The 12,929-nt window shown below is 43.4% G+C and overlaps 1 protein-coding gene across 5 annotated transcripts in view; it reads left to right on the plus strand.

Annotated features, from left to right (window-relative positions):
* PTPRG (protein tyrosine phosphatase receptor type G) overlaps positions 1-12,929 on the plus strand; it is a 718,204-nt gene that overhangs the window by 136,033 nt on the left and 569,242 nt on the right. The gene's annotated exons all lie outside the window — the stretch shown is intronic.

Consider the following 12,929-nt stretch of genomic DNA (forward strand, 5'->3'; position numbering starts at 1 on the left):
TGTAACAAAAGTGAGCTGGGGGCACACATTTGGTTATGTGGTAAGTAACATCTCTGTGGATTGCCTCTGTGAGATAACCTTGTGCTGTGAGGATGGAGAAGTGAGTAAGTCAGACTCCAGCCCTCCTATGAATGACGTTAGGGTTGGAGGACGGGGGAACAGGAATCAGCTATGGAGAAGAGCTGCTGGAGAGGAGGAGCAAAAATCGGTTGTCTGGGAAGTCAGGTGATAATGATGGTGAGTAGTGTAGGTTCTAGAGGTAGACTGGATTGGAATCTCAGGTCTGCTTGGGCCAGTTATTTAACTCTCTCTGCGTATTGTTTGTCCTTCTGTGAAAAGAGTATACGGAATGGGGCGCCTGGGTGGCTCAGTCGGTTAAGCGTCTGTCTTCGGCCCAGGTCATGATCTCACAGTTCGTGAGTTCGAGCCCCGCACCCCACCCCCACCCCCACCCCCAGCTCATGCCCGCACTCTGTCTCTATCAAAAATAAAGACACTTAAAAAAAAAGTATATGTAATAACCGTACCCACCATTGAGGATGGTTGGGGTTTTTAAATGAGTCAAGACAGTGACTCAGCCTTGGCACTGTTTGACACTTTGGACCAAGTCATGTATTGTTTTGGGATGACTGTCCTGTGCATTGTTGGAGGGTTGGCAGCATTTTGGGCCTCTCTCCACTAGATTCCTCCACTTGTAGCAACCAAAAATGTCTCTAGGCATTGCCAAATGTGGTGGAGGAGGTAACATCCCCTACCCGTCCTCGCCCCTTGAGAACCATTGGCCTTAGGTTAAATTTGATTTTCTGAATGCTCTGGAAAAAGTCTTGGTGACTAGTGCCTTGAAGAAAAACTTTTTTGAATGCGCCACAGTTCCCTCCCGGATGCCCCACTGATGGAAACAAAAACAAAATGCTAACAAAACCCAGGTAACAAAGGTCTGTTTTCTTCCCTGCTTACTGAATTATTGATGTCCCCTCTGAGACAACTACATTCATTCAGGTAGGATTAATACCCACCTGCTTCCTGAAGAACCATAGCGATTGCCTGGCTCCTGCCCCTGGCTGCTGTGATGTGACAGTTTCTGCTACCTGCCCATTTGCAGCCCAGCTTCCTGCGAACAGGCTCTGTTCTCGTGGTCCTTGTTCAGCTCGGACCTGCTAATAATGATAAAGCCAGGCCGCTCTGCCCAGAGCGCTAGCCCGCTGCAGGTGTGGGCACAGGTGCCAGGCCGTGGGTGAGCTTAGTGGGACGGTGATAAAAGACACATGCAGGAAGGGCTTTGGGTGTCCGAGACGCAAGCCCGGGTATTATCTCCTCACCTGTTAATGACCACACACCCCAGAGGTATCAACTAAGAAGTGGTGTGCAGGGGTGGGGGGGCGCCTGAGGCTCAGAGTTGCATTGGTGAGGATGTCCGTGATGGGTGTGGAGAGTAGGTGGCGGTAACCCTGCTGGGAAAGCTCTTGTACACTAGGGAGTGAGTCCAGTATCTGTCTCTAGTGGGTTTGGTTGGTGGGGGAGGGAGTTGGGGGGAGGTTGGTAGATCTGATTCTTTCTTTATTCTCCATTTCTTTGTTCTAGGGTGTTATTTGGTTTCCTGCTTTGGATTTTATGGGCCAGCTTAAAATAAAATTTGAGGGCTGATGTAAAGTAGCTGACCTTTAAATTTGTCCATTAAGGGTGTGTAAAGCAAAAAAAAAAAAAAAAAAAAAAAAAACCAAGAAACCATTTACTGGCACTGGCATCGCATTAGAAAGAAAAAGATGTTTTGTCACGAAAGAAGTAGGAGGGACGTAACAGTGGAATAGAGAAGTCGTTTATGTGGAATAAATTTGGGGTTAGGGAAGGTAGTCAGTGGTCCGTTGTTTCCCTTCTTTCCCCAGGGCGGGGAGAAAGAGGTGGTGAAAGGCCCACCCCAGTGTTTTACTGCAGGTAGGAGGGACTCAGGGAATGATGTTGAAGGGTGGCTGAATTAGTGAACGGTGCTATCGCACATTTGCCCGCCCTAGTGGGGACTGGTGGGCGGGCACACGCTGCGGTGCCCCTTATATAGGAGGTGCCCTCCTGAGGGCATTTATCTCCTTTCTCCTGCCCTCCTTTCCCTTCCCCGTCCTTTTGACCTTCCTCTAAATGGCTGGTGAGGGCATAGCAGGTGCGCAGGCATATTCCTGCTCCTAAGATGTGGTCCCTCTGGTTTGTTCTTTGTTTCCTATTGTTTCTGTGTGCCCTAGCGGGCAGGTGTGTTGTGTCTCCCCTTACCCCCCAGGGCCTGGAGAGGGATGGCTGATTGAAAGTGCAGAATGTGACCGCCGTTAATGCAGGCAAGATTAAACACTTGGAATTCACTGACGTCCTCAAATGCTTTGGGCACTAAGGGTTAAAGAGAGCTTTTAGAATTGGGGGCTCCCTGTCATTGAATAAAAGAACAACTCTGTGAAAATTAAAAAAAAAAAAAAAAAAAAAAAGGAAGCAGAAAGCCTGGGAGAATGCAAGAATGCACAGGACCCAGCTGGGAGTTGTCCCATTGAATAAGGGCCCAGTATGTGCTATGTCTTTAATCCAAGTCAAGGCCCTGACCAGTTGCTTCTACTAATAATCAGGCAGTACTGTATCTGTAAAGCTGTCAGTGAAGGGAGCCCCTAATTTCTTGCTTTGGACAGTGAGTATAGAAATTGCATTTTGTCAATTTCTTTCCTTGGTTTTTATCTCATTTCTGTCAGTGTGTTATTATTTTTATTTTCTTTTAGTTAAAAAACAGTAGATGAATCCATTGTGGTTTTAAAATTCTAAAACTACAGAAAAACTTGACCTGCCCCTCCTAATTCTAGACCCCTTTGAAAGATAGATGTAATGAATTTTGTGCATTTACTGTGTTTTACGTGGGGAAAACGTCTAGTTTTTATATTACACGAATGATACACAGCTAACCCTTGAACAGCATCGGTTAGAACTGCAAGTGCTCACTTACATGTGGCTCTTTTGTGATGAATATACCGTAGTAGTAAATGTATTTTCTCTTCCTTATGATTTTCTTGATAACATTTTATTTTCCCTAGCAAACTTTGTTATAAGAATATAGTATCTAATACATATAACATACAAAATATATGTTAATTATTATGTTGTGGGTAAGGCTTTTGGTGAGTAGTAGGCTATTTGTACTTAAATTTCTGGGGAGTCAAAAGTTATGTGCCGAGTTTTGACTGTGCGGTGAGGGGGGCGGTCAGTGTCCCTAACCCCTGTGTTGTTCAAGAGGTAGCTGTATGTGTATTGTTAGACAACCTACTTTTTTTGTACTTCATATATCTTGGAGATCTACACAGGTCATTCCATAAATAACATCCACACCCTTATTCATGGTTGCATAGCATTCCCAATGTAGCCATGCCATAGCATATAGAGCTGTTTGTAGTTGTGTGCTACTACAAATAATGCTGCAGTGAAAACATAAGACATAATACATGCATCTTCTTGCATGTGTGCATTTATACCTATATATATTTAAAGTTTATTTTGAGAGAGATTGTGTGAGTGCACAAGCAGGGGAGGGGCAGAGAGAGAGAGAGAGAGAGAGAGAGAGAGAGAGAATTCCAAGGAGGTTCAGCACTTTTAGTGCAGAGCCTGATGTGGGGATCGATCTCACAAACTGCAAGATCATGACCTGGGTTGAAATCCATAGTTGGATGCTTAACCGACTGAGCCACCCAGGTGCCCCTGCACATGTGCATTTTTACCTATGGTTAAATACATAGAACTTTACTTAGTATTAGGGTATTTTAAACTTTAATGTATATTTTTTTCCTCCTGGCAATAGTATGTCACTTTGTGTTACTGTCATCAACAATGAATGAGAAGACACTTGTACTTGTCTCACTGCTGCAGAAGCCAAGGGACCCTTTTATTCACCAACAGGTAGAACATTTAAGTCCCCCAAACCTCTGCTCATTAGATCTTTTCCTAATGAGCTGGCTCTTTTAATTAAGTTGCATAGTATGTATACATTTAATTCTGAATGGAGACCGCTGGTCTGGGTTTCTTAAAAGATGTTTGGGGGAACATATTATTTTTCATGGGGCTATTTCCAAGTCACCTTTGAGTTGACTTGCCCGAAGAATACAAATCAAACAGGGTAATTTTAGAAATCGTCACAAGGTCTGGCACGTTTGGATTCTGACTCTGTCAGAAGGAAGTAAACACTAGTAGGAAGACTGCAGTTAAAGCAAAACATCCAGCAGCGGGTCGGTTACCTGAGCACCGTGCGTCTGTAGGGCTGGGGCCTTTGTGCCGGAAGTCCGTTCAGTGTTTAGTCCTTCCCACAGCCCCATGGATCAGAGCTATTATGATTTTCGTTTTGCAGATGGGCCCTCTAAGGTACATGGGAAGGGAGGGAGCATGTTGGGGATACAGCCAGTAAGGGGATAAACCAGAAAATGCAGGTGACAAAAGTCAGCCCGAGTCCCAACTCCTTGACTAGGGGTCAGCCAATGTGACCTGCCACCTGCTTTTCCAGTCCACCAGCTAGGAGTAATTTTTACCTTTTACTTATTTATCATTTATTTTTATTTTATTTTATTTTTTAATTTTTACCTTTTTAAATGGTTGCATTTTAAAGGATTCCATAAGTAACTACATAACCTTGATTTTTGCCTCTTGGCCTGCAAAGCTTAAGATGTTTATTATATAGGGGTGCCTGGATGGCTCAGTTGGTTAAGTCTCTGTGCTTGATTTCGACCTCAGGTCATGATCTTGGAGTTCCTGAGATCAAGCCCCGAGTTGGGCTCTGTGCTGACAGCATCGAGCCTGCTTGGGATTCTCTCTCTTCCCTGGTCACGTGCGCTCTCTCTCTCTCTCTCTCTCTCTCTCTCTCTCTCTCTCTCAGTAAATAAATTTAAAAAAGATGTTTACTATTTAGCCCTTTATGAAAAAATTTTGCAACCCCTGCTCTCGACTACTAACTCGACTCCCTAAGACCGAAAAGGACTCTTTGTACTCAGATGGGAGTGTCAGGTAGGCCAGTGGTTCTCCAACATTAGCATGGGGCAGAATCATGGCGAGGCTTGTGGCAACACACGTCACTGGGCCCTGTCCCTGATGTCTGCAGTGGGACCAGAGCAGTGGCATTTGTAACAATCTCCCAGGGGGCCTGATGCCCCTGTTCCTCGGAACGCATGACAAGCGTTGACTGAGTGAGGGAAACGGGAAGGAGAAATGGATGTTGGCCACGTGACTGCAAGAATGTCTCCCTTCAGTCACTGACAGGAGCAGGCCCTGCAAGTTTGAGCCACAGGTTTGTAGAATGACAAAATTGTGCCTTAAGTGCAGAGCACTCCTGTGTTGACAGTGAAGAATTTTAAAATGTGGGGACAAAAGCTGCATGAAAATGGAGATGGCTATACTTCAGAACTTTACTTTTTCCTCTTAAATATTTTCATCATTAATGTGGTTGACTATATACATTTAAACCCATTACTTATTTAAATGGTAGTAATTGGTATCAATTATTGATAACTTACTGTGTGTCAGTCTCTGTGCTAAACTCTTAAAATAATCCTATGGGGTTAGATAATAGTACCTCCATTTTAAAAGCAACTAAATGGAGAGCTAAGAACATGTTAAGAGCTGGAGAAGTAATTTCCCATCAAAGTCACTTGGCTGGTAAGTGGCCCCCGATCATTTAGACCCTTGTTCGTCATATAATGTCCCCATTACTCTCTTCACATCCCACCTTCACCCTCCTCCATGGCAACCACATGTGAATCCTGTCTTTCTTTTCAAGCTTAGAAACATATTACTCTGGGAAAAAATGGCTCATTAGGTAAATTGTTATTAATGTTATTTTCCTAGCAAAAGCTTTTGATTCTAGTTTAACTGTCATGATTATTTTTAAAATTTGAATTATGGAAAAATTTTGCATAGAGAAAACACACCACTCACATTGGACAGATGCTAATGTTTTTTATCACCGCTGCTCAAGAGATTTTTTTTTTTTTTTTTAAGGAGAAAACACTAGAGAATTGCTAAGTTCCTAAATGTCTTTAGTCCTTCCTTTCCCACTCAGGATAATGCCTTGCTTTGTTTATGCATACTTATATATGTAGTAAAGGTACGAAAACTTGCAAGGGAAATCATCTATATCAGCTGCAGCAGGTGACATTATAATCAGTTATGTGTTGACAATTTATTAAGTACCCTGTGGAAATCAGATGAGAGAATGGTGTCCCTTGATGTTCCTGGGGATTTGCAGGCAGCCGATTAATAACATTTCCCACCTTCAGGAATTCCTGTTGGCACTCTAATTCCCCCACTTTCATCATCCAGGTATTTGTTGTTGTTTGCTTTGGTTTGATTCTCCAACGTCTTGGAAATTCCTAGGACACGTCTTTGGGTTTGGATCTTTAAGTTGTTATCAGAGTTTGATAGATTCTTTGAAGCAGCAGATATTTTTTAAGTCTCTGTAGCAGCCAGGCATTTTTCTAGGCATGAGGGACCTAGTAGAGAAAGAGACAGATAAGTAACACTTGCCCATGGAGTTTATACTCCGGTTCTTCCTGCATGTAATAATCAATAGGATTGGTTTTTGTAAAAGTTAGTAAGACCAGTAGTTCAGTGAGCCCCAGGTTTTACAAGCTGGCCTCATCATTCATTAGTGGTTACCATCATCCCTGTGAGTATGGCAGAAGAGTGCCCCAGATTTTGGTTTTTAGAAGGTGGTCACCTTATCTATTATGTGGCAATGAGGCATCAGCACTCTTATTAAATGGCCTGCAAAAGTTATGTGCCCATTTCCATTTGTTATTAGACAATGTGCTAATTGCATGGATGATTTAAATGTTAAAAAGGCTTTAAAGCATTTGTTGTAATAATTAAGAAAGGATTGGTAGGTTACAAATGAATGATAATGCCATATTTTAAAAATACAGTGTTCCATATCTGTGTAAAGTGGTATATGTCATGAAACATTAATATTCAAATGAGAGATTTGAACTGAATGATCTCTAAAATCCTTTCTAGTGACTTCTTTCTGGTTTTCTAAAGTACGTCGCTACATCTATTAATATATTTCGTGAAGTATCAACTATGTCGCTTCTGAAAACCTCAAGGAGAGGCCACAGCCTACCTTTTGTCATATATCTGTGTATTAACTGACCCTTGGTTAGTGGACTAAAGATTGCTGATTTTCTTCTCTTCCTTCTCAACAATAAGAGCTCAGTTTTTCTAGGTAGACACAAAGCTGCATGGAATAAAATCCAGCCTTTAGCCTCTGTAGTTCTGTATGATTTAAATTTTGGCTGATGGGATGTAAGTGGAAATGGCATGCAATGTCTAGGAAGTTTCCTTAAAGGGCAAGAAGCATGTCTTTAATTCTTTCTTTCTTCTTGTTGGTTGGAATGGAGGTCGGTATTCTGTACAGAAATGGCAGAGCCACAAAGATAGAAGTAGTCTGGGTAGACTGTAGTATGTGTTTGTGTATATGTGTATGTGTATATATGTGTGTATATATAGTTGCATACATATAGTGTGTGTGTGTGTGTGTGTATACACACTGAAAGGTTGATTAAGGGGCTGAAATTCAATCCGGGCTGTGCTTCCTGAGGTGTGTGTCTGGAGAAATGTTGGGCCTTACTTTCTACAAAAGCATCATGTGCTTGCTAAGCCTTGTACCTACAGGGCTGCTTTCACCCAGAGGGGTAACTTTTCCTAAGGTATTAAAGGTGCCACATGAAGCTTGTTACTGTGGATTGTCTCACCACCCCCAGACCTCCCCATCCTTGCACTTGATTAATGGTAGAGAGAAGTAACCCATTATCTTGTTTTAGCTACTGTTGTTTCGGTATTTTCTACGACTAGTGTCTTCACCTAAATATAAATAAATAGATCACTTGTTTGCAAGGATTACTTTGGATTTTTTGTTTGTTTTCTTTGCTTCGAACAACAGAAACCATATCTGGGCAGGTTAAGTCAACTGGAGTTCTGTGGAAGGTTATCACATGCTCTTGCAATGGAGAGGTCGTGGGCAAGGAGCAAAGAAATGTCCAGAGGCTGGGCAGCGGGAAGTCTGCTCAGAGGTGCAACTCGCACCACCGGGAACTGTGATCTCCAGCCTTGTCTTTTCTCCTTATGGAGCTCGTTGGTGATTCAGTGGTGGCATGAGAGCAGGGTGTCCACTTGGTGGAGCATAGGTCCATGTGTCCTGACCCCTTGGTGTCCAGTTCCTGTAATGGGAGCATACCCACCTGGGTTGACTTCAGTGAAGGAAGCATGCTTTTCCAAAATGGAATGGAAGCTTCTGGGAGGAAGTGGGGTGGATGCTGAGCACCAAAAGAGGAATCAAAGGGAGCTAAATAGAAGAGGAAGACAGAAGGGGTGCCGGGCTGGCTCAGTCGGTGGAGCATGCGACACTTGATCTCGGGGTCGTGAGTTCACACCCCACCTTGGGTGTAGAGAATCCTTAAAGATAAAATACCTCAAAAAAAAGAGAAGAGGGTGACAACAGGTGATCACACCACAGGGTTCTTTCAAAATAGGAGATGGAATGGAGTGAATACTACTTTCCCACCAAAGGTGGTTTTTTCTTTTTGGTGCTTAATTCTCCACCATGTAGAGGGGGGTGCTGTTTCTGTATTTATGAGTCCACCCAGTGATCTCCAGATCCTCACTGCCTGCCTGCCATGCAGTACGTGAGAGATGAGAGGGACGTAATGACATCATAGGTGGAGAGGGCCCTTGCTGTGGGAGTGGAGGCCAGGAGCACGTAGAAGCTGCAGAAATGGCTTTGCAGTCACCGCCACCTGCCCCTCTTCTCCCCTTTATAACTCTTTAGGGAATGGGTTATTTGCTTTTTTTCCCAGAATTGGGGCTGATGTCTCAAGTCTGAGGGTCTCACATCATCTTGAACCCTGCGGAGGTATGTGTCTGCCTCTGAAGTGCTATTTTGCGGTAATTTTATGGGTTTTCTTTATGAATAATTTACTCGTAGAGTCCTAATATCTTTGTACGACAGTGAATTTTGGTGTTCATCAAGGATATGTCTCCGCTAGAAGAGAGAAATCAATTTCTTATTACAAAGCACAGCAGAACATGAGATCATCTACCCTATGGGAAAGCGGTATATTTTGTAAGCATGTAGATTATTATTATTTAAGTCAGGAACCCTTGGATATATAAACAAATCATCGTTCCTTCTCATAAAGAAAATGGTATATTTATTACTCTCCTATGTATGTGGTCACCATCTATTCTTTCTATTGGGTTGTGGAGTGTCCTGTAGTTACAGCATTTTATTGGCTAAAAGGCAGACTGTGCTTTAAACCCTCTTGTAAAAATATCTGCATAATCTGTTTATAAAAATTCCCAGGGACATAGACTCCATAACCCATTTCGGTGATTTCTTTCTTTCTTTAACCCTTCCAGCCCTATTGCAAGAGAAATATTGGTGCTCTCGTCCACTTTTCATAAATGTTCCTTAGAATCCCACGCCATGAAAAGTTTTTGTGCCTCTCAAATTCAACAGTCCATATTTTTCTCTGCTTCTTGTGATTAATCTCTGATTGCCCAAAGGAAAGAAGAATACTAATAATAATAGTAATGGTTACGATGAAGTGCTTCTTAAATGTCATGCATAATCCTGACCATGACGCTGTGAGGTACAAACAGTTACTATCCCCATTTTAGAGATGAGGAAACCAAGGCCCAAATTCTCAAGGCCAAAGGCAAGAGAACCAGAGCTTGCCTGTGGGAACTCAAAATCACTTTTATGTTTTCCGACGAACTGTAAATTGATGTATACTTTACTTTTTTAAAATGTTCATTTATGTATTTAAACAAAGTTTCTTTTTATTTTTATTTTTATTTTTTTTTTTATTTTTTTTTTTTTAAATTTTTTTTCAACGTTTATTTATTTTTGGGACAGAGAGAGACAGAGCATGAACGGGGGAGGGGCAGAGAGAGAGGGAGACAAAGAATCGGAAACAGGCTCCAGGCTCTGAGCCATCAGCCCAGAGCCCTGACGCGGGGCTCGAACTCACGGACCGTGAGATCGTGACCTGGCTGAAGTCGGACGCTTAACCGACTGCGCCACCCAGGCGCCCCTAAACAAAGTTTCTTTTTAACATTTATTTTTGAGAGAGACAGAGACAGAGTGTGAGTGGGGGAGGGGCAGAGAGAGAGGGAGACACAGAATCCAAAACAGGCTCCAGGCTCTGAGCTGTCAGCACAGAGCCCAGTGCAGGGCTTGAACTCATGAACTGCGAGATCATGACCTGAGCTGAAGTTGGATGCCCAACTGACGGAGCCACCCAGGCACCCCAGATGTTTATTTATTTTTGAGAGAGAGAGACAGAGTGTGAGCCGGGGAGGGGCAGAGAGAGAGGCAGACCCAGAATATGAATAGGCTTCAGGCTCTGAGCTGTCAGCACAAAGCCTGATGTGTGGCTTGAACTCACGAACTGTGAGATCATGACCTGAACCAAAGTTGGATGCTTAACCGACTGAACCACCCAGGTGCCCCCGTATACTTGACTTTTATAGTAGATGTTACTGTAAGGAGTGGTTTGTGTTTTCTTATAGGTATTAGAATATGTTAGCTCTTGTTTGACCCAATTTGTAAAAAAATAAGACTCAGGAAGTCATCACCAATTTTGAAATACCAAATTCCTTCTCCTAGTGTTGACCTGTTATATTCAGGAAATAATTTGTTAATGACATTACTTGTTATCCTTAACTACATTTTGCTCTAGCCCACTGTAATAGGACATTCTAGAAGGTGCAATGAAAAATGCCAGGTAGATTTGTACTGCATGCTCAAGAAGATGGGGACCCATGTGACATCTCTTCTTGAATGCATTTTTGGCATTAGCAAGTTAAAAGGGTGTTTGGTACTGTCCTTTAGTTTTAAAACCCATGGCTGTTTTAATATTCATTATTGGGGTTGAAAGGAAGGCGGGAAGGTGGAAATTTTGCCAGTGTCTCTGTTGCTTTGAAATAAACCAGGGAAATTCGGTGTGCCTCAAATAACAGCTTGGGTACCAAGCTCAGTGCTCCCGTGACTTAGTAGCTTTTCTTTGGCAATTAGATACCGGGGCATTCTGGAAGCAGAGGGAACTGAAGTGTCCCAGAGACTCAATACGGCAGCTTGATGAGCTCACCAAGGGGAGCCAGATTTTGCAGCAAGGTTGTGATAACGTTTTGGCTTGGCGCTCTGTCACCTCATGTCCTTTCCCATTTGTAATAGAAGCATGGATTTCAATGCTATTGACTTCAAGCAGTCATTGAATCGTGATGCACACAGTGAATTTGAAGTTTGGGTCTTAAGTTGAAAGGGGATAAGCAATCCACATTGAATCCCTACCTGGTTATGGCTTTGTTGGCTTCATAAATTGTCCCTAATGATCCCTCATGAGTGGTACAGGTACCAGCCATCACCTGGTTTACTAAAAGCCATGAAAATCCCTAAACCTCATTTTAGGCAAGGATTTCCACTTTGGCTCTCACGAAAGCTTTCTCAAACAGCAAGGATTCCATATGTGAAACACTGTGTTGCTTTTCCTGCTATTGAACCATAAAATCTTACCAGAGAGAGGGAGAAAAAAGGGCAATAGAGTATGAATCACAGAAACCTTTAGGAAGGAATTTGTCTATTGACTTGTGTACATGAAGGTGTAATCGAGGAGTGGCCCTGGAGTTAGTTTCTTTCATTAGAACAGAGATTCCAGTATTCTCTAGCAGTTACCAAGTACCTGCAGCCTTGGGCCTTGACCAGAGGCTATGGGGATGACTGAGGTGTAGAGCCTTTTCCTTTCAAAGCATCTGGAGAGTGGCATCCTTAGAGCTCGGGCCCTGCTGTCTGGCCTAGCTGCTGTAGGCTCTTCTGGGCCCCCATGCCTCCTTGTCGTCCATAGTGGAGGCTGAGGTAGGGTCTTTGGTGGCCTATTTGATAGTGGCAGAGGAAGGGAAGCAGGAGGAGGTGGAATAAATCTGTGGGGTACCCACTCATCCCGTTGTGATTCCATACCCGTTTTCCCCTTCTCAGTCTTTTATCCCGTTTCCTCCTCATGGCAGGTTCAGCATTCCAGATCTGAAGTCTTGTCTCTGCATTGAGTCAGTGTGTGTGTAAGGCTTAGGAAAAGCGGGGCTAACCATTGGGTTGAGTTCTCTGATCGTCACTTTTCCAGTTCTTTGTAGAATGATGCAAAGGCGTCATGGAGCAGGAAGTGCAGCACATTCTCCCTTCGCATGCTTCCGTGCTTCCTAGTATTCCTTCCAGCACTACAAAAGGTCTGTGGTTTCCTCTCCACTGCAGTGCTTCTCCACTGGGGGGCATTTTTTTACTAAGGAGGTCTGGCAATGTCTTGACATGTTGTCACATCTCTAGGGGAGGGGCTGGCTAACGGCACCTAGTGGGTGGAGGCCAGCAATGCTGCTGTATATCCTGCAGTGTACAGGATGGACCCCTCCCAGCATCCCCACCCCCGTGAGATGTTGTCCTGCCCCAAATGTCAGAAATCCTGCTCTCCTGAAACATCTCTCTGGCTACCCTGTGAGCCCGTCTTGCCTGGCACAAGGATTACTTGTTGATTTATCTGTCTGAAATGTATCCAATAGGTTTTCTAATCCATTGACTCATTTTCCCTTTAATATGTACGGCAAACTCTTTGTCTACACAGGGTCAAACTAATCACTGCCCTAAAGGATCACAGGTTCCAAAATAGGGGAGTCATAATTAGAGATTCTGTTCCTTGGAAGTAATGCCAATCATCAACCAGTTACAGAAAGATGTTTGAGTAATCTCAGCGTAGCTCACCAGCGTTATATGGGCTGGTAGGAGTAGGGATTTTGAAGTTACGTGGTGGTCCAGCTAGCAGTTGTCATCATTTAGGTTGATCACTTATTTTGTGCCAAGCCATGTGCTATGGTTTTTCTCTGGCCTCTCT

This window comes from Felis catus, chromosome A2, assembly GCF_018350175.1.
Source record: "Felis catus isolate Fca126 chromosome A2, F.catus_Fca126_mat1.0, whole genome shotgun sequence".
NCBI lineage: Eukaryota > Metazoa > Chordata > Mammalia > Carnivora > Felidae > Felis > Felis catus.